The sequence below is a fragment of the Aedes albopictus genome, chromosome 2, assembly GCF_035046485.1.
Source record: "Aedes albopictus strain Foshan chromosome 2, AalbF5, whole genome shotgun sequence".
Taxonomy (NCBI): Eukaryota; Metazoa; Arthropoda; class Insecta; order Diptera; family Culicidae; genus Aedes; species Aedes albopictus.
In genome coordinates, this window is record NC_085137.1 from 479,490,397 (window position 1) to 479,516,762 (window position 26,366).

The 26,366-nt window shown below is 38.4% G+C and overlaps 1 protein-coding gene and 1 long non-coding RNA gene across 5 annotated transcripts in view; both read left to right on the forward strand.

Annotated features, from left to right (window-relative positions):
* Positions 1–26,366, forward strand: part of LOC109413960 (protein bric-a-brac 1-like) — a 572,283-nt gene that overhangs the window by 392,768 nt on the left and 153,149 nt on the right. The window lies entirely within an intron of this gene.
* Positions 2,337–5,894, forward strand: LOC134288654 (uncharacterized). Its single transcript, XR_009998082.1, has 2 exons — positions 2,337–4,754; positions 4,802–5,894. It is a non-coding gene; the product is annotated as an uncharacterized LOC134288654 (long non-coding RNA).

Here is a 26,366-nt window from a genome sequence, read left to right on the forward strand (position 1 = left end):
TGCTGAAATGGCTTACATTTTCACCACTAATGCAAGTGTGCCGAAAAGTGCTGCTTTTCGGCACCTTTGCCAGCACACTTTTTACAAACTTCTGGGTTCCACAAACTTCCAAAGATTCAAAAGCTGCTTCTGCACCCACTGACCATCTCGAAGCCGAATCTAGACGTCCCAATCCCAAATCGGACTGCAGATCGGGTGAAAAGCAGCAGCTGAAGCTACTTTTGCGACTTTAGCCGTTGCTTGTGCACAACTGTTTGACAACGGGAGCTCGATCATAGGCCACACCATAGCCTACCTGATCGAAAAAAAACTACGCTGGCAGACATGGATGGTCGCACGTGGTTTCTCGTGATGCATGATTGTGTAGCGAAGAAAGATTATACTGAATGTGTGTTTTTCGTAAATTACAAAAAATAACTATTTCGCTTCCGAACAAGCTTCCAAATCATTATGAATTTGAAATATTTATTCAGTATAATTGAGCTAGTATTTGCTATTATGGTATAATTTGGCCTATACTCGCAAAGGTGAAATTCTTGCGCTCAGTATCATACGGGCGTATCTACAATGATCGATTTCTCTTCATCGATTTTCTCTTGAATAATAACTTGACCGGCAAATCATGTTCGGTTGTTTTTGTTTTGGATGCTAGTCCTAGTTCTCCTTCACCGATACACCAAGAGATCATCAGAATATTGGTCGTATTTCCCGGGATAATCCGAAAAGAAAATCGATGTAGAAAAATGATCATTGTAGTTACGCCCAGAGAAGAGAAGGGCATCTTAGAACAAATCGACCACACGAAAAGTGGTAAATTTTTGACGTCGAAAATCGACCCGATTTATTTTGTTTCTGCTCATTTCATTTCCATCGTGTCTAAACGTCAAAACAACTGCATGGCTTTCAGGTATAACCAAAATTAATGAATAAATGACGTCATATCGATGATTGCTTCTTTTATTTTTTTGATAATTTGTTTCATTGAAAGCATATCAATTGTTGTTTTCACCACTATGGCAATAATATGGTAGACGTACCAACAATGTTTTTGCAATTGCAAGCTGTTATAAAGCATAATAATGGTGTTTACCCATTTTTCTTAATTACCATACGCATATTCCCCGCATTTTTGTATCGCGTACCCTTTTTACGATTCTAATGAATAAGCAACGTTGACTGTGTCCCCGAAATACATTCTAGTTGAACACAATCTTTTAGCGAATCAATTTTTGAGATGGTATACCTGCCTCCAAAATACTTTGCTCTATCGTGTCAACACAGTTGAAATTTTTCGTGTAAAAAGTGTGGTTTCAACCGCTAGGTGTCGCGACCAGCAGCATGAAATTTTAATCAATTTCTAACTCGGGAGAGGACCTTCTCTTCTCTGTTACGCCTGAATGATACTAAACGCGAGAATTAAAAATTCGTTTAGTCTCCGTGCTATCGGTGACCACCAAATAGTTCCCTTGAAAATGAGGAAACAACTGAATGCAGAGAACATATTGCCATCATCACATTCATGCATGGATCGTTAGTGATGGATGACAACTACACGATTCGATTTTGCATACTTTCGACTGCAGTAAAGTAAAACCCACTTGAAATTGAAAACCATACACATATGAATCACCTTAATTTTGTACACTATTTATGAATCACCATGTTGATCAAATGAGTGATCCATAAACTGTGGTCATTTTTGCTGATTCATATATTGTGGGGTCACTGTACAATTTATAATACGATACAGTGCGAAATTTCCAATAACTTTTTCTTGGAGTTTCACTTCCAAGCGGGTTTCACTTAATCCATGAAAATCCCCTGAAAAAATAATTTGTGAACGGTTACTTGACTGTTTCCAGTGAAATTGAAATGTAATTTCCTCTAATTAATTCAATAATAATGATCATTCTACACTGAAAATAATCGACACGCCTCATTCATGTTCTTTTACACGTTAATGTATCGTTTAAAACAGCAAGCTATATTAACGTGTAATTCTTTCGAATCAGATGTTGAATAATTTAGGTTCTAAACCACTGTCTTTTGCACATGATTTGATCGTGTTTGACAGTGTGTTTATGTATCGATAATGGAAATGGTTCGCCTATAACTTAAGGCGAAACTGGAAGCATTTCCCCCCTTTTTGGTTTTTGATTTTTTATTAAATAACGAAGCAATATTTTCAAAATCGGTTTTCGTGCACATGTAGAGTATAGATCAAGGTATCTTCTGATTTTTTTTGAGATGGAAAAAGTTTTCCATTTTTACAGAAACCATTTTTTTGTGAAATTTTGTTCAAAAATGGTTTCTGCAACGAAAAACATTTTCCTCTACAAAAAAAAATTCAGAAGATACCTTGATCCATACTCTACATGTGCACGAAAACCGATTTTGCAAATATTGCTTCGTTATTTAATAAAAAATCAAAAACCAAAAAGTGAGGAAATGCTTCCAGTTTCGCCTTAATGTACATCATCGAATTCGCCCGCGCTGAGTATGTCTTAGCTTGCTTCATTTTTGGTGAACAGGAACCCGCAGCAGGGTTCCCGGTACTGATATTCTAAGAAATTTGACATTTATGATACCAAACTAACGTGTTTTACACATGATATCGAAAAGTATGTCTATGACTGGATTGATACGTTAAATGCTTGGATAACGTAGTGAAAATTCATGTTTGAAACATGTGGCTCGAACGTGTAGAATATTTTCAGTGTAGTTGCCGGTATCGTAAAGTTCAATGTGTATAATCTCTACCAAATCTTGGAAAATGATTATTGGAACTTCCAATAATCATTTGCCAAGATTTGGTAGAGATAATTATGATAAATGTAATAAAAACCCAGAGTGGGCCAAAATACATGCCCCGGGCCAAATTACCTCCACTACCCTAACTTCTGGAACAGGTTCGTTGACATTTTCCGGTGCTAAACAGGGTGTACATGATGAGTGTGATAATTGTTGGAAAACGACGATATAAACAGGTAAAATTACGTTCGGAAATGCCAAAAATTACGTCACAAGATATTACAAATTTATCTGCTGTGTATATTTTGTATGGAAAATATGTCAAGATTTAAAAAATGATTACTTGAATATCTATAAATATATATGATGCCTCAATATTAAATACGGCGATTGTTTTCTAGAATTTATTCTCTGAAACCAAGTAAAATGGTCCTCCTTGGATAGTTGGGGAAGATATTCGGAATTATAAAAATCCACAATTGAAATTTCGATCGTGCTCATATAAAATATATCCATATTGAGTGGACTTAATTTATCACTTGTGTTTTGTTGAAAGGATACTTTATGGTACGAGAAAGGCATCATCACCGCTAGGTGGATTAATTAGGGTTTTTTGTAAACGATTCAGCATATACCTGTTACTTAGCAAAAAGATAATTATTTAACAGGAATTCAACAGATTTACCTAATATCTCTCCAAAATCTCCTAGCATTTGCTCACTTTTTGGTTTTTGATTTTTTATTAAATAACGAAGCAATATTTTCAAAATCGGTTTTCGTACACATGTAGAGGATTGATCAAGGTATCTTCTGATTTTTTTCGTAGTAGAAAATGTTTTTCGTTTTTGCAGAAACCATTTTTGAACGAAATTTCACAAAAAAATGGTTTAAAAAAATGGAAAACTTTTTCAACGAGAAAAAATTCAGAAGATACATTGATCCATACTCTACATAAATGGTGGGACAAATAGTGAAATAAATATTTGTAACGGCCTATAATGTTAAAATTCTGTTCTCAAACGCATGAATATTCACATATATTTGTGTCTGCTTAGTCATTCTAACTATTGCAACATCATCATCATCAAAGACTTCAATCCCCTAGCCGTGTAAACCTCTCTGTCTCTTATCTAGTCGGCATTTATAAAATAAAATAATAAAACTTTGCTTTTTTACGACCGCCAAGCAATATAGGTACCTACAGTAATTAAAAATGATTCTGTGAAAAATTTGACGTGCATTAAATGGCAGGCACGCATAGGCAAGCTGTTGCTGTCGTCGTCGTCGTCGTCGTCATCGCCGTTAATCTCTTTGTTTTCTAGAGCAATCCGTGCGCTGCTGTGCTGATGGTGGGAAGATGATGTTGGGTAGTTGGTCATAGGGAAAGCGGGGGTGGCTCCGGCCGTTAGTGAGTGGAATGTAAAGGTAAACTATATTTGGGGAAATCTGTGCGTTGTTGGGTTGGGTCATAACCGAACAGTCGGCTTTAAGCCGAAAGCTGTAGTCTGAAATCGTATCACGACTGGCTGAAGAGTCTTTTCTCTCGCTCTCGGTTAATGCTACAGTAGTGCTCAAAAGTTGTTTGGCATAAGAGATTGTTTTTATCGAGTATTTTGCCGTTGTTTTCTTCTCCAATTTCCAATTAAATGTTTCGTTAGAAAATCAATCAATCAATATCTTTATTGAAGAGACTTTCAGCCCTTTTTTTTTTACTTAATCATTTATTTAAGGCTCATGCGCCAACAGGCATAACGGAGCCGAATCCAGTTAAAACTATTTACAATTTCATGTTTTTGTCTTATAAACTATGTTAGTTTTGGGAAACCGAAAAACTCGCGGTTTGGTCGAGGTTAGGGGGAACAAAAATATTTGAGGAAAGGATAGGGTGATGGGGCTTTTCATTGACACGTGGCAGCTTGGTGTGGCGTATTGCTGCTGGTCAAACGTAGAGTGGACATACAACCTGTAACGATACATACAGACGATTTTCGAAGGGACACGAGGTGGACAAGTGGAGCAACAAGACTGGGATATCAAATAAAGACACGAGGTGGACAAGTGGAACAACAAGACGGGGATATCAGACGAAGACTTCAGCTTGCTTCAAGAAGTCGTACACAAGCTTCATATACTCAAGATCAAGTTTACCCAACACATCTCTAATGTCTTCCTTTTCTGGTTTCCCTCGGGCCCTGAGGGATGCACATAAATCGGATCTGGCAATACCGTATTCGGGACATTCCCACACAACATGGTTGATATCTTGATAGCCTGCACCACAGCTACAACGATTGCTATCTGTGAGCCCTATTCGATAGAAATGCGAGCCCAGAGAGTAGTGATTGGACATAAGTCGACACATTATCTTGATAAAATCTCGACCCATATCCAACCCCTTGAACCACGCCGTCTTCGATACCTGTGGGAGAATTGAGTGTAACCACCTGCCCAACTCTCCTGCATCCCATTTTTGTTGCCAACTAACCAAGGCATGCTGGCGAGCAATCGAAAAAAATTCATTGAAAGCGATATGACGGTCATAAATATCGCCTTCCATAGCGCCCACTTTGGCGAGTGAGTCCGCTTTCTCATTGCCCGGGATCGAGCAATGTGAAGGGACCCAAACCAAAGTGATGTTATATGCTTGATGCGATAAAGCACTCAGAATTGATCGAATTTCGCTCAGGAAATACGGAGAGTGCTTCACCGGCCTCATTGAGCGAATAGCCTCAATTGAGCTGAGACTATCCGTAAAAATGAAATATTGATCAGAGGGAAGAGAGGCAATTCGCTCTAATGCGTAGTGTATAGCCGCCAATTCTGCGATGTATACTGAGCAAGGACTTTGAAGTTTATGGGCGGCGTTATGAAGCTCATTAAATACACCAAATCCAGTGGAATCATTTGTTTTTGACCCGTCAGTGAAAAACCTTCTGTCGCAACTGACTTGGCCAAACTTGTTTGCAAACATTTTTGGGATGTGCTCCGATCGGAGCGGATCTGGAATTCCACGGATTTCTTGCAACATGGACAGATCAAAAACTATAGTGGAATTGGAGAAGTCTGGGAAGCAATCACGGTTGAGAACATTCGAAGAAGGATGAACCTCCAGAGTCATGTACGAGTAGTACACTGTCATAAACTTTGTTTGATGAATTCGTTCGATCAGCTTCTCAAAGTTTTCAATTACCAATGGATTCAGCACCTCACAGCGGATGAGGAACCTTAACGACAGTTCCACGAAACGATCTGATAAAGGGAGTACTGCTGCTAGTACCTCCAAACTCATTGTGTGCGTCGAGTTCATGCAGCCTAACGCGATCCGAAGACAGCGATACTGGATACGCTCTAGCTTCAGTATGTGTGTTTTTGCGGCGGACTGAAAGCAAAAGCTACCGTATTCGAGAACCGACAGTATCGTTGTACGATAAAGCTTTATCAGATCTTCCGGGTGGGCTCCCCACCATGTTCCGGTAAGTGTACGCATGAAGTTGATTCGTTGTTGGCACTTCTGATACAGATAATTAATGTGCTTTCCCCAGGTGCCTTTAGAGTCGAACCAGACCCCCAGATACATATGTGAAAGACTTTGAGTGAGTTCCCTACCCAAAAATTGAAGCTCTAGATCTGCTGGATCACGCTTCCTAGAAAAGACAACTAACTCAGTTTTCTCCGGAGAGAATTCGATACCCAGCTTTACAGCCCAAGCAGACAAATTGTCTAAGGTATCTTGCAGTGGTCCTTGCAGATCTTCCGCCTCTGGTCCGGTGATAGAGACCACGGCGTCGTCCGCAAGCTGTCGTAGCGTGCAATTTTCCACGAGACATTCGTCGATATCTCTGACGTAAAAATTGTAAAGAAGGGGGCTTAAGCATGAGCCCTGGGGGAGACCCATGTAACTAATTCGTGAAGTTGCCGAGGTTCCATGAGAGAAAAACATGTGCTTCTCAGACAACAAGTTGTACAAATAGTTGTTTAAAATCGGAGAAAGCCCACACTCGTGGAGTTTGTCTGAAAGGACATCAACGCAAACGGCATCAAAAGCCCCCTTAATATCCAAAAATACTGAGCCCATTTGCTCTTTTTGAGCGTAGGCCAGTTGAATTTCTGTAGAAAGCAGCGCCAGACAATCGCTCGTTCCCTTGCCTCTGCGGAAACCGAATTGAGTATCTGAAAGAAGGCCATTCGATTCAACCCATTTGTCAAGCCGATGGAGAATCATCTTCTCTAGCAGCTTCCGTAAGCACGACAACATCGCAATTGGACGGTACGAGTTGTGATCCGACGCGGGCTTCCCGGGCTTTTGAATGGCAATCACCCTCACTAGTCTCCAGTCATCCGGAACAGTGTTGCTCTCCAAGAATAGATTGAATAAATTCAACAAGCGCCTCTTTGCGACGTCTGGGAGGTTTTTAAGCAAGTTGAACTTAATTCTATCCATTCCTGGGGCAGAGTTGTTACATGACAGAAGCGCGAGTGAGAATTCTAGCATCGAAAAGGGTGAATCCATTGAATTCCTTTCGGGAGGATAACGACGAAAATTCGCTTGTACTTGGACCGAATCCGGACAGACTTTCTTTGCGAAATCGAAAATCCATCGAGGCGAGCTTTCTCGATCCTCATTAACCGATACCGCGTTGCGCATTCTCCTTCCGACCGTCCAGAGAGTTCGCATTGACGTCTCCCGCGATAAACCGTTGACGAAATTCCTCCAATAACCACGTTTCTTCGCCTTCACGAGGTTCGCGAACTTATGGTCGAGAGAGGAATACCACTCGTAGTTCTCCCGTGTACCTCGCTTCCGATATGTTTTAAACGCGGCGGATCTTTCGCGATAGGCTCCGGTACATTCCTCATCCCACCACAATGTGGGGGTTCTTCGCCGTATCGAAGTTCCCGGAACCGGTCTACGCTGCGCTTGTAGAGCACTTTCGACGATTAACCCGGACAAGTATTGGTACTCTTCCTGCGGTGGAAGAACGTCAACCGACTGCTCGCCCTCTGAGACCAATTCAGCATATTTACCCCAGTCGATATGCTTCGTGAGGTCATACGCGACGTCAATCTGGCGAGCCTGACACGAATCATTGGTGAACTTTCAGCCCTTGGCTGGTTCGTCTCTTTCGTTAGAAAAGCTTTTCAGAAAAAAAGGCGACTGTCAGCCGATGATTTGTATTTTCAATAGATGTTTGTAGTGGAGATACGAATAGTACCTAAGACCTTTAACTTACAAAGAGAACGTGTATCATCAAGACCACACTCAGACATCCAATTGACATGTAAAGGAACATAGCCCAAAATGCCAATATGGGGTAAAATGGCCCAACTCATAAAACCATTCCTGAGTGTAATTTGATCATTACTATAGGTGAATAGTGTCAAGATATGCTTGCATAAAACATTCTTCTAAAAGACAGGCTGCTAAACCCACGGAAAATCTTCTGATTTCCTAATGAAAATTGGCAACTTCCGGTTTTTCGTGCTTGCAATTTAGGTTTTCTGATGATTTTATTACCAGCCAAGTGTTCCCAAGGAGATTGAGAAACACATGGAGGCGCATGGTTGTTGATGTCTACGCTATTAATGTTAGGGGTCATTCAAATATGACGACCATCATTTTGCGGGGAGAAGGTGACACTCCATGTATTGAGTAAACGAGAAAAAAAACGGGACAGAGAGGTGAAAAGGAGAAAATGTCCGAAAAATGATGGACGTAATTTGATTAAATGTTTTCATGAAGTGGCATCTTATGTCAGATGGCTTTTTTGCACCACTTCCGTTTTACGAACAAGTTTTTTAAATCCCTAAAAATCAATGAAAATGCATAAGTTCAGTGTATATTTGTGCTGAAGTATCATGCACATATTGTCCAGTTGCTGTTACCACTTATAAAGACAAACAAATGAGGCTATTTATCATTGAAAACGATGAAAGTTTGAAAAATTGCTTCTTACCCCAATTTCCCCTAGTTATCGTATTATAAGAACATTTTACTGTGAACAAGACTGTGAAAGTTATATCGCATAAGATGCAGCAAATTGCAGCACATAAAAGTGAAAGCAAAATGTGTGTAAATTCGAATAAATAATATCGCTACCGTCGTCGTCGTTAGGGTTGACAATGGATCCGAGGGGCGAGATTGGGTCAAAACATTATCTGAAATATCTCATTAAATATTGAATCAAAAATTTCATGGTGTCATCCTCGTTGTTACAATCAGTTGCTGTCAAAAAAAATTAGGGTTTCAGAGCAATTAGTTTGATTTTAATAAATTATCAAAAAGAGCTTTAAAATAAAATACCACTTTTAAGGCTCGATGAAACATCACAGTTCTAGGTAGATTAATACTTTTTAGAATCTCAAATTCATAGCCAACATATAATTTATTATTGGTAAGAAGTACCAACCCAAACTTTTCAACTTGTAATTGTAGTATATGTAGCGTATAAAAAAGTAGGATATAATAAAATGTTGGGAAATTGAACGAGAAAATTATTATGTTGAAGTTGCAACTTTATTTCAGTGCATTAGCCAGAACTGATAGTCGACATAACGAATGACAGATTCGGAGAATAAGAAGAAGTGAACTAAACAAGCTAAGCTCGAGGCGTTCTCGGGTTTGGTTTTACTCGTCCTTCTTTTGACGGTTTTTGGAACGAACGGACGTGTTCGTGTGGCGCTCCGTATCAGCAACAATTTTGAAGCCAATTTTAATTTGGATTTACGACAATGGCGCAGCCCCGGTAGAATTGTAAGTATTTTTAAAAGATTGAATTTGTGAAGAATATAAGTTGAGTTGCGGAAAAGTTTGTATTTCTGCAAGTGATATGGCGTGCGGGTCAAAAATGTGCATTTAACGGTGCGAGAGCAGAGGTCGAAGAAAAATAAAAGTAGGATTGTGCTAGCCGGTGCGAGAGGACGCCGTGCAAAATGTGATTGTTTCGTGGGTGCGAGAGGACGCCCAGTAGAAAAATATGTTTACAGGTGCGAGAGGACACCGCGCAAAAATGTGCTCGTTTCGTGGGTGCGAGAGGACGCCCACCAGAAAATAAATGTTTTCGCCGGTGCGAGAGGACGCCGTCCAAAATGTGACTATTTCGCATGTGCGACTGGATGACTAGCAAAAATAAATAAATAAATAAACGTTTTCATTGGTGCGAGAGGCAGGACACCGCGCAAAAAAAAAACATCGATTCGCAGAGGCAAGGAATGCCTAGCAAAGAAATAATTACTTTTCGAGTGAGAAAGGGAATTGAAATAAAAAATAAAGATCAAGCAAGGTGGAACGAATAGTTAAGGGAAATTTAGAAATCGTGAAAAAGATTAATATGGTTGGATTTTATTGAACTTAAATTAGATTTGGATTGAATGTGGATTGGTTTGAATTTGAAATGCATTTTCAAGGAATTTGTATTTGATTTGCGTAAGCCAAAGATTGCAATTAGATTGAATTTTGACAGCATCTAGACAAGGTTGCGACCATTCATTTGCAAAGATTTACATTCATTCGCTATTATTTCAGTTCAGAGGCATGCTATCGAAAAACAATGTATGGATGAGTTTAACCTTGTCGTTTCATCTGATAGTTTGCCGAATAACATTGGGGTCGCACACGCATACCAAAGTCGTGAGCGCGCTGTGAAGGCAACTTTCCACAGCGTGAATGTAATTTACATTCACCGCGTGGAGAGTTACCTTCACAGCTCGCTCACGACTTTGGTATACGTTTGCGACCCCAATGTTATTCGGCAAACTTTCAGATAAAATTACAAGGTTAAATTCATCCATATATTGTTTTTCGATAGCATGCTTCTGAACTGAAATAAATGCAAATGAATGTAAATCTTTGCAAATGAATGGTCGCAACCTTGCATCTAGATTGTTTTTGGATTTGGATAATATATGGAATGAAATTGAATGCGCGCTCCGTATCAGCAACAATTTTGAAGCCAATTTTAATTTGGATTTACGACAGTAATGTTGTCAATGCGGAACAAATTCGGTTCCCTTGACCCATTCTCACCCCCTCAAACTCCAATTTTTCCATCATTTATGCGTGCATTACCAAAGATCACATTCCAGTGATCAAAAGACTATTTCATGCAAAGAAGCAAAAGTTATTGAGCAATGACTGTGGAAGTATGCATTTTTGACCCATTCTCACCCCCAACGACGGTGTATGACTTGAAGCGTCATCTCATGCAATATCCGGTTGCACTACTGCGATACAATGCAGCATCATATGAGACTTGATAATATAAAAAAGAAAAATCTCGTCTTCTCAGTGTTAAACTAATGACCTTTGGATTGAGGAACCGCATTTTATACTACAACAAGCTGATGAAATATCATGACATTTGAACTTACCTCAATGTTTGTTGTAATGTACTAAGTTAATCAACGCTATGTAAGTTTGGTAGACTACACTGATTTTTTTTACGTGGTCTGCGTAGAAACAACTGCTTTATTGAAAAAAAATCAGGTTACGGTTGATGTAAAAAAAAAACAAGATGTTTCAGCGGGCGCTAAGTCGTATCAGAAGAGTTTTTATGGACGTTTCAACGAGATACAAGGCATTTCAAAGGGATACAAGGCTACAGGGCGATTCGTGGAGGTTTCAGAGGCGCTTAGGAAGGTAGGAAGGGAAGGGATTACAGGAAGTTCCAGGGATGGTTCAGAGGCGTTATCGGGATTTTGGGGGGGATTCAGGTGCCTTATATGGGGTTGTAGGGATTTTGGAGGCATTTCGGCGGGTTTCAGAGATATTACAGAGGCGTTACATATGATTTTTCGGGGGTTTTGGAGAGCTTCGAAAGCTTTCAGGTGTGATACATGGGGTCTGAGGGGGTTTTATTAGGATTAACCCTAAAAGAGATACCTTCATGGCCTCAGTTTCGTCACCTCGCTGAGTGTGTTCCATCAAAGACGAGCTCTGAAATGCACCTGGGGCCCAATGGACCCCAGGTATCCCTTTTAGGGTTAATGAGGCATTTCAGGGTATTTCAAAAGATGTTCGGTGGATTTCAGAGACGTTGCAGAGACATTACAGAAGCGTTTTCTGGGGGTTTCGGAGGGTCTCAGGTTCATTGCAGTGGGTCCGGCGGAATTTCAAGGAGTTCTGGACGATTTCCAGCGGGTTTTAGAAGCAATACAGAGGACTTAAGCTGCGTTTTTGGGATTTCCGAGGGTCTCAGCTGCGTTACCCTCTGGAAACACCAGTAGTGCTCCGTAATGCCTCCGAAACATCAAGCGCCATCTTGGTTTCCAAAATGGCATAGTGTGAATTATACCTGTAAATTTCTGTAAGCCCTTGAAACGTCTTTGAAATATCCCTGGAAGCATCCTTGAAACATCCTGGAGCCCCCAGAAAGCTTCTGAAACCTCTTTATACGCCGCTGAAGCCCACCTGAAACGTCCTGTAACCCCTTGAAACTCCCCAGAATCGCCTTGAAACACCCATAAAATCCCCCATGAAACATCCTCAGAAACCCTCAGGATTTCCCTAAAACGCCTCTGAAACCTCCCTGAAACGTTTTGCAACTCCTTGAAATGCATTAGACCTGATCCGCCCCTAAAAGCCCATCTGGAGCATCCTTAAACCCTCTGAAACTCCCCAAAATTTCCTGAAACGCATATGAAGCTTCCCTGAAAGGAGTGTAGAATTAGCAATTAATGTAAATTGTGTATTGTAAATGTGTATATGTAAAATGTGTATTTAAACACGAATAAAAATTAAAAAAAAAGTCTACCTGTAACTCCCTGAAGCTCCTCAAAACCTTCTGAAACGCATCTGCAACCTTGTAAAGAATTATCATTAGTTAAAAATCACATATTAAAAAAAAATTAAAAAGCATCTGAAACCTCCCTGAAGCGTTCTGTAACTCCATGAAACGCCCCTGAAAGCCAACCTGAAACATCCTGGAATCCCCTGAAATGCACTGGAACGCCTTGAAACACTTGCGCCAAAAAAAGTTTAAAATGCACCATCATATAGTTAGAGATCTACTCCGTCATATGCGTTAATTCCCGTCATATTAGACGAAAACAAGCCGATAATTACAGAAATTCTAACTTACCTTTGCCAATGGCACTTCCGATGGACGCAAAAAAGTTTAGACTATCAATAACCAATTTCAGACGGTAGGTAGGTTAAAGGCTAGGGTGAATGGCTAGAGTAAAGGATTAGGATAGAGGGTTGGGTGAGATAAGATGAGATCAGATCAGATCACATCCGATTGCATCAAACCAGATCAGATGATGTGAGATGAGATTTTGTCGAGATACCATCCGAAATTCTTTCAGGGATTTCTTCAAGGATTCCTTTCTAGATGTTTTCCAGGATTCCTCTGCAGATGTTCCTTCCAGAATTCCTGCAAAGATTTCTTCTGGGATCTCTTCAGGGATTTCTGCAGGGATTGCTTTGGAAAAACTTGTAAGAATTCTTTTAGGTATTCTTGTCGATATTCCTGCTGGGAATCTTTCAAATATTCCTACCGGGCTTTATTTAAGAATTCCTTTAGAGACTCCTGCTTGGATTCCTTCTGGGATTCCTCCCGAAAAGGAGTATGAAAGAGCATAGATTTATGCCGAGATTTTTTCAGGCAATCTGAGATATTCGTGTCGAACTTCCTGATGAGAATCCTTAAAAAATTCTTACAGAGATTCTACAATGATTTCTTCAGTAAATCCTTCCAAGATTTCTTCTATAATTTATCCAGTGATTTCTCCTCAGTCTTCAGCAGAGATTCCTACTGTGATTCTTCTATTAGGTACTTTCTAGGGGATACCTAAAGAAATTACTTCAGGGATTTCTGGCGGTATTGCCTTAGAACATCCTGAAGGGATTCTTTCAGGTTTCCTTAACCCTAAAAGGGATACCTGGGGTCCATTGGACCCCAGGCGCCTTTCAGAGCTCGTCTTTGATGGAACACACTCAGCGAGGTGACGAAACTGAGGCCATGAAGGTATCCCTTTTAGGGTTAAAGGATTCCTGCTGAAATTACTTCACGGATTCCTCCAGATATTGTTTAAAAGACTCGGTACCTACGGTAGTACATTTCAAAAGTGCAGATCTGCTTTCCGATACATCAGCTTCTTTCAAAGTTATTACAAAACTAGACTAATTGCTGATCTTTACTTTTGCTTTGGTGGATTGCTTTGTAGCCATAAAATACGTTCTACAGCTATGGAAGAAGGTTTTGTTTTTAAAATCAGTTATGGATTTTTGAAATGTTGGTCCCCATTTCTGCCGAGATATATTCAGAGAATCCTACTGGAATTCTCTTAGGTATACGTGCGTGGATTAAGCTGGTGTTCCATGAAAGATTTTCCAGTGAATGCTCTAGGGATTCTTCTCGGAATTCCTTTATTATTCCTTCTGGCATTCCTGTCAAGCTTCCAGTCGGGATTCCTCCAAAAATTCTTCCAGATATCGCTCCCAGAATTCCTTTAAGGAATCCTGCCGGGTCTCTTTCATAGATTTCTGCCGGGATTGCATTGAAAAATCTTGATAGGATCTTATCAGGTGTTTTAATAGACATTTCTTTATGGATTACTGCAGCAATTCCTTCAAAGATTGCTTCCAGGATTTCGTAGAGCATTCCTTTAGGGGCTCCTGCTAAGATTTTATGTGGGATTCCTCCTGGTAATATTTCAAAGATTTCTTCAGGGAATTTCAATGGGAATCTCTAGGTATTCGCGTCAGGACTCCTGCTGGGGTCCTATCGAAGATTCTTTTCGTTTCTTCCTGTATTCTTTAAGGGATTTCTTCAATTATTCTTTCAGAGATTCCTGTCGAGTTTCCAACCGAGATTCCTCCCGTGATTGCTTTAGAGATCCTATCAGGGCTTCTCTACGGTATTTTTAACGGGGTAACTTCAGAAATTTGTTCTGTGATTTTCAGGGATTTCTAGAGAAAATCTTCAGGGATTGCTTGAATAATTTCTCTTAGTATCTTTCCAGGAATCTTGACGAATTTCTTTCGGGGATCATTTCCTGAATTCCTTCAGTGTTCTCTCTCTCGAGATTATTCAAGGATTCCTGTCGGAATACCTTCGATGATTTCTTTCGGAATTATTTCTGGATTCCTTCAGGATTCCATGAGGGATTTCTCCAGGTATTCTACTATTGAGTTGCCCAATAATGTATTTATAAATTAGAAGTTCCTCTCTGTATTCCAAAAGTAGTTAGTAGTAACTAAATTATAACAAAACTTGCTTCATTTATTCAAAAAGATGTATAACAACATTTGTTATATTATGCATTATAATATAATTGCCTCTAACATAATTTCGTATCACGTTTGCAATGTTATATTTTTGGTAATGTTATATTTTTGGTAACAAAATTATTTCAAAATTTATAACAGCATTTATGTTGTCGTGAAAGAAATTGACAATTTTTGTTATTTTGGTCACTCGAGCAAAAAAAAATATTACAGAACTTCTAACAAATTTGTTCTGAAAAATATAACAGAACTTGTTATAATTTTGTTATGATTTCGCATGTTTAGCCTAACAAAATTTAATATAATCTTGTTATGATAGTACCTCAACTTGTTATATTTTTGTTTAAATATGATCGATTTTTGTTAGATTTTTTATTATTTTAACTACTAACGGTACATGTTTTATAATAATGTTGTAACAAAAGTCATTGTAACAAAATAACACAACTTGTAATAATTTTGTTTTTGCGATCTAGTCGGGTAGACTTTTAATGGAGATTTAAATTGTGAGGCACTTAAGGCGGGTTAATTTTATCAATTAATATCCTTAAATATCAATTTTTATTCTATTGGTACTCTTAGAACTCGAATCAGGGAATTTTGGGGTGCGGGACCATTTGGAGATGCTGTCATTTTAGGCAATTTATTTATACCAATTGACTTAATTTTCGGTTCACGGCTGCGGCTAGACAATGCACGTTCTAAACCATGTCTCGAAAATTTACTCAATTGGAATAAAATTCACTGAGTTATAATATGAAAGTGCCGTTAATAGAACCCTCTGATCAAATTGTCTCGCACTCCATCTGAATTTCAATTTATGAATAACCACAGTGGCTGATCCATGTGGCCACTACTGTAGTTTAGCTGCGGAAGCATGGGTCATGCGTCGCACGGCGCAAGGTACACGTGAGACAAAACGGCCGTAAAACACATCGTAAAAACGCTTGAATAACAATTCATATTCATATAATAACGAAACTCTCGCGGAACGGTGCGGCCTCTGGGCATGAGTTGCGCGCTTCATCTTCTTCGTCGTCCGAATTGGTACAATATCTAGGTCCGAAAAATGGACTGGAAAAACTATTCCACGGACAGGTAATTGGATAAATAAGCAATTAAAACTATTTCGCTACACATACAGAATTTTTAAAAACACCTTTTTCGTCGTTTTCGTCAGTGGCGGCCGACTGGCAGGATGGCAGACACTAGGACTGACGACCGACGACCGACCGGTTCACACGGCGGTGGTGGTGGGCTGCTGCCTATGCCTCCCAGACCCAACCGACCGACCGACCGACCGTACCTGGCCGCACAATTTTCAAGAAAGCAATAAGTAATTAAAATATAAATAGGCTCGTATTTTGCACAATCCAGTCTGCTTTGTAAATATACACTACTGTAAGCGTTGTAGGTACATTAGAGCGCGAAATGTAAAGAAATGAAAAATAAATTTGCCCCCTCGCCGCCTCGCCTCGTGTTGGTCGCCGTGTCACCACCCACCACTCCTCTGCTGCTGGGTGGTAGTGACCGCGACCCGCGAACCGAGCTGGGGTCCCCCAAATGCTACCAAGTAAAGGTGAGGGAAGGTGAGGTGAGAGGCCGCCACTTTTGGTCGTCGTCGTTGTTGTCGTCGTAAGCTCAAACTGTATAAGTGCATTTCAAAAGCTTTTTCAATGGGGTTGAAAACTTGACCTTAACTTGCACAGTATTTAAATGTTGGAAAAAGAGCATGGAGAATAGGAGAGGAAAAACTTTTTTGTGCATACTGTTGCAACTAATATGTACAGTGCATATAGAGACGGTGTTGTCGTTTAGTCTTCAGGCACGGTGAGGCTCATTGGTAGGTGAAAACCACATAATGCATAAGGAAAGTTATTTTGAAAACACTGGTATTGTTTCGTTGGAAATAACGTCCATATCCACAGTATTGACAAATTTACATTGCCTTCAAGAATAAACTACGTATTTTTTTTATTTTAAGTACAACAACATAGTTAGCCGGGGACCGTGGCGCAGTGGCTACACGTTCGCTTCATAAGCGAATGGTCATGGGTTCGATCCCAGCCCCGGCACTTCGTCAGTTGCTCTTCCCCCCGAGAGCGGCTGGCGCTTTGACCCTCTTCTGAGCTCTCATAGCTCAAACGGACCCGGATAATTGGATATCGGCGAACGGCAACCCATAATGGACGACCCCCAATCGGACTGGAAAAGAAACAACAGCCACGCATCATTTCATCATCGTGCTCATCATTCTACCAAGGACAGGGTAGAAAAGTGAAAGCAGCACAAAGGCAAACCAGTTCGAATAAAAATACACATAATACAGTGGTACAAGTTCGTTTTTGCAATTTCTCATCGTAATAGGCTGTTTTACCTCACGCAAATCTGACAGGAAAAGGCCTATTTTCCCACACCAAGCAAACAGTGATGTAATGGTTCATTACAGCACTGATTTGCGTTGCGTAATGAACCATTACAGCACTGTTTTCAGTTTTGATTAATTTTTAGTTTCTTTGTAGACGCTGTTTTGAAAAATTGTGACAACTACACAGCATAACCTGCTATGGTCAGATTTTCTTAAACAAGGCTATGAACATCAGTGTGCAGTTTGATGGAAAAATTTTGTTAAAAACTATCCTCAAGCGGTAATTTATGAAATTGCAAAAAACCTGGTACGCAACTCGGTGCAGAACTCGATTTTTACAGCACTAGTCGTAATTATCCAACTCGGCAAGCCTCGTTGGATAAATGTACGACTCGTGCTGTAAAAATCCTCATTCTGCACCTTGTTGCGTAAAATACTATTAAACGCACATACTTCTCAAAACATTCTCTTTATGTTGCTGCATATTAAAATTAATGATAATGGTGTTCTAAATACCACTAGTGATAGTACTTGCAAGCGAAACCTATGAAACCATACCGACAGAAATGTTGGTATTTTTGGGTTGATTTCTTGTACTGACAGTACAAATAATATGACAAAACTAAATTGAGAATCGTGTAATAAACATTAAATTTGTTTTATTCCTTGCTAGATATTGACATTACTGCGACTAATACCTCATTTCATTTGGATTTGAATTTTTATGCTTTCATAAACAAAAAAAAATAATCGGGCTTCTCAGTTCAAAATCAATGTTATGGAGAATCAGAGTGTTCAATCGATAAGGGCACTGAAACATGCATACATCTCTGCGCGTACATTTGAGGAGCCCAGATGCAAAGGGGTGTAAGTAACCATTTTGTCGATTTTGAGCTGAGCATATCAATAATTTGAGCAATTCAGGATTTTTTTAGGATTATTTTTACGATTATTTTAGAAAAATTACAATAAATCGGAGAAAATTGGCGCGATTCTGAAACTTAATACATTTTATATGGATTAAACAATTGGTGGAAAACTTTACACCTCATCTACTCAAAACTAAATTGTTGTCACTTACAGCCCTTTGTTTCTTACCCTCTCATTGTGTTCGAATCAATTTTAATTTGTGTTTTTTTTTTTCATAAATACATTCCGACGTCTGGTGCAGTAGAAAATGCTTAGATAATTTATTTCAAGACCCCTTTTTTCAGAAAATTGTTCAAAAACTGTTTTTAACTGTTGTTAACAGTTTTCAAAAAAAAACATTCTTAAATATATCAAAAACTATATTTTCCCATTTGACCCCCACAGCAAAACAAAATCCTAAAAAAATACCACGGCTTTTCTACTATAAAAATTCTTCAGCCCAAATCACGAATATATAAATCTTAATAGAATGTCAACGTATATTTATTTCCTACAAGAGTTCCCAAATAATTATATTACAGCACATGATTTCTGCCTATAAACCTTTAAACAAACTGGCTTGAAGAAGTTTTTTTCTGTTTCTGCATATTATAAGAATTCCATATGGAATTGGCCAAACTGATTTTTTCCAGAGATTCTTGAACAATTTCATCTAAAATCATTTTTAGAGATTTAATTACTTTTTCATATTAATTCACTGGTTGCATCCATACGTCTACACAGTCGCATTTTCAAAAATCTTAAGAATATAAAAATACAAAACATTCAAAATATTATTTAGATGTTTTCGAATGAAATTCAATAAATGGAAACATAAACAAACAATAGTCACTATACATAACACATCCAAACAATTTTGTCATAATTTCTGGAACAGTTTTAGAAATAGTCATTTATGAATTCATTTATGATGGAATTTCCTAAGATATATTCTATCAAATTCTTTAAAAATAGAGAAAAACAAATATTTCAGAAATTTCGTTAGCATTTCTACTGTTAATACTTTTCTTGGTTTTCCAAGTTCTTAAATAAATACCGCAGCATTAGCAGCAGAGCTTCTTCAGGATTAGTTGTTGAAAAACAATAAGCTTCACATTTAACAACTTTCAAATTTTGATAAAAATTCATCTAAAAGTTTTACAAGATTTTTCAAGAGATTTTTATGATTTTTTACATGCGTCGCCAAATTTCACTAGAACTTGAGAAGGACCCGTGAGGATGAACATGGCAGAAAATCCTTGAAAATAGATAGAAAAAATTAAAAGAACTCAATAAACAATATTTCTGATTTTTTTTTTATATTTTTCAAAAAAATGTAAAAAAAAATCAATTCAATGACTGTAATGTTTCAATTATAAATTATTTTATCACTATTTTGATTACTTTAGTCACTAAAGTCAATATTGCTTTGCTTCAAAATCGTTGCAAGACCTTAGTTTAAAGAAAATGTGATAAATTGCGATACCCTTCTGAATATGTGAACTGATTTTCTGAAGGATATCCAAGGACGTTTCTACTACTTCCTACAAAAATTCTCACTCAGATCTCTCACGAAAATTAAATCAGGACTCGCACCAGCATTTCTTTGCCAAAATGATCTTGTAGATTGCATTTGAAATATATCGAAAGATTCCCAAAATTTTTGAAATAGATATCCTATTCTTTTAAAAGTTTCCCAGAAAAGCCTAAGTCATTTTTATTAGAACTGATTTACTTTTCGAAAATAGCTCTGAAACAACCCTCGAAGAATCATAACAGTTTTGTTCATAGTGTTATTTACAAGAGAAATACTGGATAAATATGCTGGAATTTATGAAAAAGCTGTATTAATACAAGAGGTTTGTCAAACAAATAAGTTCTTACTAGGGGGATTATTTACACAATTCATCTTCTGCATATTACCTGGAATACGAAATATTCTTAGAAATTCATGGAACAATATTTGTATGAATTATAAAAGGTTTTGAAATAATTATTTGTTTGGTAGTTTTTACAATCAATCTCGTAAATTTTCTGAGAAAAATCTTGTAGTAGTACTGAAAAAGCCACAAAAACTCCTTTGAAAAGTTTTTGTTTTTGGAAACTGTTGAGGTTGATTTAATGAAAACAGTCTTCTTCAAAGATGGTCCTAAAAATCAGAATAATTTTCAGGAGAATTCACCTCATAAGCAAACCCTAAGAATTTTTCGAATAAAGTAGATAAAGCTCCTTATAAGAGGCTCCCAGCTAATACCGCGTTGCATACGATATTCCGTAGGTCGGCTCCAGAGGCACGTATACGATGTTACATAGGATGCAAAAGTGGAGGCCATATGCATACATGCACGCAACCTGAGATTGGCAGATTCTAATACAATTGGGTATGAAACATATACAAATATTGTATTAGGGCCTTGCAAATACAAAAATTGGTAGGTGGCAGTATACCAAAAATTGTATTGGCTTCCTAGAATCTGGAAAAGGAAAATTTCGCATGTGTGCGTGTGCTCTGTCGCACTGGTTTCTCATTATTTGTTCTATTTTTAGACTGATCATGGCAGCAGCGGCGGCATCAAACACCAATACATATTTAAAAAGAAATACGGGCGGCGGCGGGAATCGAACCGAGATACAATATCATGGTGATACACAGTATCCTGCGCTCTAGCCAGCACGGCTAGAACTGCACATGAATAGACAAGAGGCTGAAAGCTATCATGATCAACACAAACGTGGCTTGGTGATGGAAGTGATACAGCCGCCACACTGCACAATGGGTCCAGAGCCGTATTTGCGAAGACAAAACTGTTTATGCTTCAGCCTCAAGTTTTTAGACACATATTGTGTTTTAGAAAGTTTATTTTCAATTGTTGACCCTATTCCCTATTATTGTTATGTTAGTGTGGTTCGTCTAGTTAAACTGATTCAAAAATCTGCTTTCTAATAATTGTATTTGCGATGCCATGATGGATGGTGATGGATCGTTTAATTAGAAATTCCACCAATAAACGGCAAATTCTAAATTTCTTATATCTCAGGACTCTCACCACTGAGAATGTTGGTGTCTTCGACAACGTTGTTAAGTGAGTCAAGGGCTTACAGTTAATGGTCCACTAGGCGGCGCTAGTTACACATTTGCAAAATCATTCAAATGTTTGATATTTTTTCGTGAAGTAATCAACAAGCTGTAAGTTTGTTTTCTTTGAACGTGTCTGAGTCAAGTCAAAGGTTTTTCAAAGAGCTATGTATTAGTCATAATTGTGCAATGTCGCATTTCATTCGGTTCACTTGATCCAGAGAACGAAGAACTAGTTTTTGATCCAATTAAACGAAGAACTAGTTTTTGACTTTCGTTTATCAAATTACTGTACCTTAGGACTAAGCGAACCGAATTAAATTAAATTTTGAAAGTTTGTGACTAATGTATTGGTCTTCATGTATCGTTGGACTCGACTAAAATATGACCAAAGGCAAAAAAGTTGCAATTTATTGATAACTTTTCGAAAAGTTCTAATGATTCGAATGTTTTATCCAAGGGCTGAAAGTCTCTTGAATAAAGACAAATCAATCAAATCAATCGAATGTTTTATTTTTGTAAATTTGCTAAAACTTTGTAAAACATTCTGATATTGTATAGAGAATAATTAATCAGCAGATTTTTGGATAAGCCACACTTGATTGACCGTAATCATTTCACAATAATGAAAAAAAAGCAATAACAGAACTTGGCAGAAACATTTTTGTCTTCGTAAATACGACTCTAGACCCATTGTGCACTGAAAAGCCCGCATCCAGCAGGTTGCTGTTTGCAAGTGGAAAATTCCATGTAGACAATAGGACGCGAAGCTCAGCAGCGAAGCGAAAGTTATTTTTAGACGCAACCCGGTTCAACTTCTCGGGTTTCAATGGAGGTGTTTGTGTGTAGTGGTATGGAAGCTATGGAACCGTGCAGCGCATCTTAATACAACGAATGGATTATGATTTATCACATTTTCTGTACGTTTTTAATACATAAATTGGTAGAAAAGGCATATCTCAATTTTTGGTAGCTTTTCTTGTTTTGCGTGATGCTTCTATTTAACCTCGTGTAAAGTGTGCGTATATCGCCCCCACTTTTGCATCTTATGCAACATCATATACGATCGTGTGTTTGCTGGGCTCTTAAAAAATCTGCCAGATTTTCTTTGGAATGAGCTTAAACCAAATAACGACAAATTCTTCTAACATGCCACCACAAAATATCTCAATATTTATACTTGAAAGAGTGGTAGGAGATCCGGTGTTATGGCTGGGTCGCCATAGATCTACGACCGAATCGTAATCCTGACAAACTTAAAAGATGTGACATTTTTTTCTGACCAATAGTAGTAAGTTTAATTGGAAGGGGAGTGAAGCCGCATGTAGTGTGAAAAACTAGCTCAGAGCTTAAAACATTCTGATTGATTATAAAAAAAAACTCGTCAAAGTTTTAAACATGCTCTTTGACCATTTTTTTTTGTATTTTCAATATGTTATTTCGTGAGAGGATACTGTAAGTATAGGAAAATTTTAGCTAATTGGTATCAAATTTCGTCTGAGTTCTCACGAAATTCTGTCTCTAAATTCTCGCGCAAAATTTCGAGCTGACATGCCGCAGAGAACTGGAGATTTTACTTAAAACAACTTTTACAATATCCTTAATGGACTTTTAAAGGTTATGGAATTCCTTGACGGTTGACCGTGTAATTTTACTGCAATTTACTAATACTTTTTTTTTTAAATAATGTAGATAGAAATAGAAAAAAATGGCATGCCATTCAATGCATCTCACTGAAGTGTGGAGAAAATTCATAGAGAAGTATTAAGATGAATTACTTTATGAATATTTCCAAGAGTTCTTCTAAAGATCTTTTGGAGTTTAGTGTTCCCTAAAAAGCTTAATAATATTTACAAAAAAAATGGTCTATTTCTTTCCATTAAAAATCCTAAAAAAATTTCTTTTGAGATTTGTTTTTCCAAAATACTTTCAAATTATTAGTTTTACAAATATATCCCTTGAAATTTCCAAAAGCAGGTATTTCAAGCAGTTTTACGAACTTTAAAAACAGATTTTTTTATGATCGTTAAAAAGTTATTCGGTAATCCCAAATCCAAAAAGTTTCAAGTTTCAAGACGAGCTTGGTGGTCTAGTGGCTACCGCTTCTGATTCATATGCAGAAGGTCCTGGGTTCAATCCCTGGCTCGTCCCTTTCCTTCTACTTTGTATCTTTCTATCTACTTTCTCTCTCACTCTCTCTCTCTCTCTCTCTCTCTCTCTCCTACATATACATCTCATGTATATTCGTATGTTCGTAGCGATCGCTAGAACCAGAAACGGATTGAAAAAAAGCCGTTTCTTTTCCTTCCAACTTTCATCACAGCACAGTGTCAATCTATCATATTCTTCATTACACCAACAAAGCTAGCCATGAAAATGTTTGACACTTTACAGGTCATTTTGACAGACCACACATATGCACGAGAAAGACAGATCATAAATTCTACTTTATCGATCTTGTTGCCGTCCTTTTCAAGCTCATGTTACATCTGTCAAAATGACCTGAGATCTGTCATTCATTTTGAGGTTAGGTTCGTTGGTGTAATAAAGAATAACGCCTACAAGTTATGCAACCAAAGCGGACTGTGCTGCTTCACAGTAATCTTCACACAATCTATCGCTTTACGCCTGGCATGGTTCATGTGCCAAAAATAATCATTTCCCACCACCAACATCCGCATGACCTTGTGCAGGCGCAGAGGATTCAACGGCCTGATATGGGCAAGCGATTGCATTCATCACTTCCCTCCTCTTCCCCATTGACCTGCAACCTGACGCAGCAGGCGCCATTGTCGCCTAAAAATACAAGACCACCAACGCTCACACACTGAAGATGCCTGTTAGTCCCAAGCAGCTACACCGAGAAAAATTTCTACTCAAATTGGCAATTGGCAATGGGTTGTCCCACTTTTAACGGAAACTGAGTAAGAAAACAAAAGATTTTTCGATTTCTGAGTAAGACCAACTCAGTCACTGAGTAGAATTTTTTCCCTGTGTATCTCATTGGTTCCTTGTGTGAGTGTAGTTGATATGGCGATACTGGAGTAGCAACTGCGGGCGGTCAATCAAGCTCATACTCAAGCTCAATCCCAAATCCAAAAAGTTTCAAGGTGTTTCAAGGTGTTTGGAATACATAGCTCCAATTTTCTCGAGTGCAAATCAAGAGAACCGTCAAACGTATCTGGCTTAAAATGTAACTAGAGGCTTGCTTCCATGCACTAGATATTGGGTTTTAGTTTCAGCAGGATTCGCTTGACGGTTCTCTAGATTTGTGCTCGAGAAAATTTGTGCTATGTACTCCAAATACCTTGTTCTTAAGCTCCTTAAAAGAGTACTGCCAGATTGAACTTTTAAAGCCCCTTCAGGTTTCTGAAGAAATCTTAAGAAAAAACGTTAAAAACCCGATTCCGTACGAATGCTTAAATGAAGTTTGAAACTGGATTCCAGAATAATAGTTTATGATTTTTAGTTCAGAAATTTATCAGAAACAACTTCATAGAGAGGCTTCTGAAAGAAAACCAGAAAAGATTCATTGATTAAGTTTTTTTTATTTCTAGAGGAGTGGCTCAAGATGTTTTTTTTATTCATTACTAGCTGACCCGGCAAACTTTGTCTTGCCAATCTTGTGGTGGTTTGACAATTATTAAGGTCATTGCAGCATGGCACTCTAGATTGGTTTCGTTTCGATCGTGTTAATTTTCTTCCCAGCTCATGAAAAATCAGCATTTTGTCTATTTTCTTACATTTTAGTTCATTTCCCTAACTTTTTTTACATATAAACACAGCCACCATGAATACGAATCTAACCATGCAAGAGTCATCCTGATCGATTCAGCCGTTCGTGAGTTTTGTTGCCTCAAAGGGACTTCAAACTCATTTTTATATATATAGATTCAATAGGTTGCCAAAAAAATATCTCTGAAAAAATACCAAAATTTCTGACCAATAATTCGAAAAAAAAATCGTATGGGCAAAATTCTTCTAAGATGGAGCAGAAGAAGTCTCGAGAAGACCAAAAATAAGTCCACGTAGTTTGTGAAGAACTCCTTAAAATTGTATTTTAGATTTTCACAAACTTCTTTCATGTTTCTTTATTCTTTGATTTTGAATGATCGATTGTCAGTTTTTTTTATTGCACTGCACTGGCCAAATACACCAGTGAAAGGATTATGTAAATCAGTTGATGCTTTCTCAAGCCAAGTTGAGATATAAGGTTCACCGGGGCAAGTTGAAACGGGTGGGGCAAGATGAAACGCAAAGTTTTTGAATAGATTTCATTTTATTTTGGAAAATAGATTGTTTGTTTTAAAAACTATGTGTAATGACATTCAAACTGTTAATCATGATTGAATAACATCTCCATAACCCGCTGTTTCATCTTTCCCACCCGTTTCAACTTGCTCCGGTGTACCTTACCATTTACATAGATTGTACATATAATATATTGACATGGACCATGCTCGAGAAGGACCTGCAAGTACACGGAGTTTTCGAGCGACGCATACTAAGCACGATCTTCGGCAGCGTGCAGGAGAACTGTATGTGGTGGTGAAGAATGAACCACTAGCTCGCTGCACTCTACGGTGAACCCAAAATCCTGAAAGTGGCTTAAACTGGACGGATACGATGGGCAGGGCATGTTGCAAGGATGCCGGACACCAACCCTGCAGTGTTGGTGTTTGATAATCATCCGATTGGTACAAGAAGGCGTCGAGCGCAGAGGGCACGATGGGTTTTTTTTTTTTTTTCCTTCTAAACCATAGGGGGATAAATCTGCTCATCAGACACCCTAACAGGAAGGTTAGGGTAGTGTGGGGATGAGGCCGTCTTCTACAATGCCGGTAGAAGCCAGGACTACTCTCTCCTCGACCCACTAAAACACATTCCTATGGTCGCCAAACCCTACGTCTCTCCGGAACCACCAAGAAGGTATTGCTTCAGAGAGGGGCTAGTGCATATCGCACCCTCAAGGTTAGCTGCCGTAGCCTAGCAGCAACGAACATCGATGACTCGCACTGGAGAGTCCATCACGATAG